General features: G+C 33.7%; 1 non-coding gene across 1 annotated transcript; it reads left to right on the top strand.

Annotated features, from left to right (window-relative positions):
* The first annotated feature begins 3,893 nt into the window (after nt 1-3,893).
* Nucleotides 3,894-3,997, top strand: LOC116585440. Its single transcript, XR_004283630.1, has one exon. It is a non-coding gene; the product is annotated as a U6 spliceosomal RNA (small nuclear RNA).
* The last annotated feature ends 348 nt before the right edge of the window (nt 3,998-4,345 follow it).

Genomic DNA, 4,345 nt, shown 5'->3' with positions numbered 1-4,345 from the left:
CTGTTGTGTTCCATTGACCTCTCTGTTTTTTGTTTTGTTTTGTTTTTGCTTTTGCTTTTAATCCACCAGTACCTCATTGTCTTTGTTAGTATGGCTTTTCCTCTAACATCAGTTCTCTAATTTTGTTCTTGTTATTCAATATTGTGTTGAATTTTCTGGGTCTGAATATTTTTCTTAATGATTTCTCACTGTCACTAGTTTAACGTATTAAGTAGCACATGACTGAAGCAGGGACGTATAAGTGTCATTTATAAGACTATATTGCTTTGCATAGCATCTGGGTGGCTCAATTGGATAAGCTTCCAACTCTTGGTTTCAGCTCAGGTGGTAACCTCAGTGTCCTGGGATTGAGCCCTGCAGTGGGCTCTGTGCTCAGCAGGGAGTCTTCTTTTCTCTCTCCTGCTGCTCCTCCCCCTCCATTTTCTCTCTTTCTTGCTCTTTCTCAGAAATAACTAATTACATTTTTCTTTAAAAAGATTATATTAGTTTATTGCTCCAGTGATAAATTACCACAAACTTACTGGCTTAAAACAACACAAAGAAGTCCAAAATGGCTCTCACTGAGCTAAAATCTAGGCATTGGCAGGGTGTGTTCCTTTTGGAGACTTTAGGGAAAATTCACCTCCTTGCCTTTTCCAGCTTCTAGAGGCCCTCTGTATCCCTTGATTCAGGTTCCTTCCTTCATTCTTCAAAGCACTTCATTCCAAGCTCTCCCTCCCTCATCCCATCATCTGACTCTGATTTTGACATGCTTGCTTTCCTCATACCAGGAATCATGACTACAACAGGCACACCAGATAACCCAGGATAATCTCCCCTTCTCAAAATCCTTAATTTAATCAGAAATATTAACTCTTTTTTTGTCATAATAAGGCAACATATTCACAAGTTCAAGGAATTTCTATCACTTTTATCTTCTAATGACCATGGGATACACGTAGTCAGAAGTAAAAGATAAAATCTACAGAGATTTATGTACTTTGAAGTTCTTAGTCCACAGTCAATCATTAAAGCTATCTTGATGGAGACACAGAATGAGAAAAAGGAGGCTGTGGACCAATCCTGAAGGAATTTCAGCATCTAAGGCCTGGCGGAGGAGGATGATGGGGTGGAAGACAGAGAGTGAAAAGACTAGAAGGGTGTGACCTCCAAAATCAACTAGAAGATTTCTGGCTCTACAACAACTACCTATGAGACCCTGGGTAAGTAATTAGTTTTTCCAATCACGACCTTCCTATTCATGTCTTCTCCACAGAGTCATTGTGAGGACTTCAACCGTGTAATGTTGGAGAGACTTGAGCTCAGTTCCTCAGTGCCAGCTGTCACAGTCATCATCATCATCACCACTCTCATGATCATGGTTAGGGGTGAAGTAGGATGGAGACCTGCAAGTGTGGTTGTGGCACTCAGATCTCTGCGGCTTGCTCCCCGGGGAAGAATTTATCTTTTGCTGCCCAGGCCCTTTGCCCACTGTGTCTTTTCTCAGACTACAGGAACTTCTTGCAGGATCATGATGAGGTATCCTGATTCCAGCTCAGAACTAAGTCCTTTCCCTCTATTTACATTTAACATACGGATAACTGGGGAGAAAAGGGTGATCAGGACCATAGGATGCACAAAAATAAATAGTATTCTAGAGTGTCCTTTTGTAAAAAGACTATGGTTATAAGATAATGGAAAATTGATCAGCCCTTCAGGTTCTGAAAGATCTGGATAGTGTACTTCACTTCTGAAAAATTTTATTAGAAAGTACTCTGTGGGTGCCTGGGCAGCTCAGTCAGTTAAGCATCTGCCTTTGGCTCAGGTCATTATCCCAAGGTCCTGGGATGGAGTCCTGCATCAGGCTCCTTGCTCAGTGGGAGCCTGCTTCTCTCCTGCCCCTTCATGCTCTTACTTGCTATCTCTGTTTCTCTCTCAAATAAATAAATTCTTTTTAAAAAAAGTACTCTGACTTATTAATGAAATTTATACTTATAAGTGTCTAAGAATCAATAGTTTCACTAGTTTCTTTTGTAGTTAAATGAATCACTGAAAATATTTAAAAGAAGATCTTTTTGAGAAAATAATTGCAATTAGTCATTCAACATTGTGCACAAATAAAGCACAATTGGGTAACGCTTTTTTAAATTAGAATTTTGGAACCATATAACGGTAAAGGTTATGTTTCTCTTCATTTTATATCTTAGTCACTGAAAGGTAACCTCAACCAATAATAAAAGACTTTAAAAATATGGGATTTTAATTAAAAAAATAGAATGATTCAGCGTTAAGCAGTAAAATATGGAAGGTTTTAAGTACTCTTTGTTTTTTAGGTTTTAAGTACTCTTAAAAGCTAAAATTTCTGATTATAGTAAGAAAAAATTTTTTGAAATAATTTCTCATTTCTCCTGGCAGTAATTAGCAATCTAAATATTTTTATAATTGTTTCTTTAATAACATATGTCCTATTTGTTACATTAATCTGCTAATATTTAAAAAATTAATCCTTTTAAATATTATATATTATGTATATTATATATAATTAATTTCAACATAGTTGACACACAAAGTTATATTATTTTCAAGTGTACAACATAGTGATTCAGCTTCTCCATACATTATGCTATGTTCACCACAAGTGTAGCTACCTTTGATCCCCATATACTGCTAAACAGTATTATTGACTATATTCTTTATGCTGTGCCTTTTATCCCTGTGATTTATTCATTCCCTAACCAGAAGCTCATATCTCCTCCCCTTCATCTCTTTTGCCTAATGTCCCATTCCTCTCCCCTCTGACAACAATCAGTTTGTTCTTTTGTAAATACAGGTATGATTCTTCTTTTTGTTTGTTTCCTTCTTTATGTATTTATTTTGTTTTTTAGATTCCACATATAAATGAACTCGCATGACATTTATCTTTCTGTGTTTCACTTATTTGACTTAGGATAATACTCTCTAGATCCATCTACATTGTCACAAATCTTATGATCTCATCCTTTTTATGACTATAGCTGTGTAATATTCTCTCTCTCTCTATATATATAGATATATGTATCTATATATATACATACACACACACATACATATATACCACATCTTCCTTATCTATTTGTGTACTAATGGACATTAATATTAATTCGGAAGAGATCTATGCACACTTATGTTTATTGCAGCATTATTTGCAATATCTTTAAATATTTTTAAATGCCAGAGAGTAATAAGTAAGTTTATTATTTACAAGTGCAGTGAATTGTTGCTTTCTTACTAGACTTTCACAATGAAATATAGGTAGGGAGTTTACCTTTCAATATACATTATTATGCATAACATTTTGTATCAGAGAGCATTCTTACAGTAAATAATTGTATTCATATATATTACCAGTTAGCTTTGCATGTATTTATGAGTGATGAAAAGTAAGAGCAAACTTCTTGCACTATGTGCAAAGTGAAAGCTATTAAAATAGCCAATCTGCCCAAGTCAGGACTGCTGTGTGCACAATAATATAAAGACAAGAGATCTACTTTATCATTTTTAAACTTCATCTTACCTTATTTTACCATATGAGTTTCTACTCACCAAAAAAATGGGATTTAGGGAATGTTCAGCACCAAATAAAAAGATTTCAACAACCACCAGCTGTACTTACCCTCCCCTTTACACATAACTAGTCCATTGAATTATATGCTTTGAAAGAGTAAACTGCCTAAAACAATTTATGTCAAAACCAATTTGGATGAAACAACATAAAAATATAGGCAAATTTTTTCTTTAAAGGTCGGAAGATTTCTGTATTCCTATTCATAAGCATCCTTGATTTCTCGCTTTATTCCAAGAAAAAAAAAAACTCAAAATACAGTGATACAAGATGGATATAGTTAATGCAAGAAAGATGATATATAGTCTTTGATTGACTCACAACAACAGTACAAATACTAAAATTGGAGTGATACAGAGATTAGCATGACCCTAATGCAAGGATGTCACCCAAATTCATAAAGTGTTCCATGTTTAAAAAAAAAAAAGAAAACTATTTTAAAAATATAAGAATAAATGGAAGAAATTGCATCAAACTGTACTATTGGATATCTGATTATTTACTTTTACTTTCTTCATAGGGCTTTTGTCTTTCTCAAATTTTATATATATATACACATATATATAGATATACATGTATACACGTTTACATATATGTATATATATGCATATATATGTATGTGTGTATATCCATATATGTATATACATGTGTACACATATATAATACATATACATACATATGATATCTTTGAATTAGAAAAAACTAAAACTAAAATTTTAAAATCATTTAAAATCATTTCACAACAAAATAGTCTAGAAAATCAGA

The sequence above is a fragment of the Mustela erminea genome, chromosome 2, assembly GCF_009829155.1.
Source record: "Mustela erminea isolate mMusErm1 chromosome 2, mMusErm1.Pri, whole genome shotgun sequence".
Classification (NCBI taxonomy): Eukaryota; Metazoa; Chordata; class Mammalia; order Carnivora; family Mustelidae; genus Mustela; species Mustela erminea.
The sequence above is the reverse complement of the archived record's forward strand: the minus strand, read 5'-3'. Positions and strand labels throughout refer to the sequence as shown.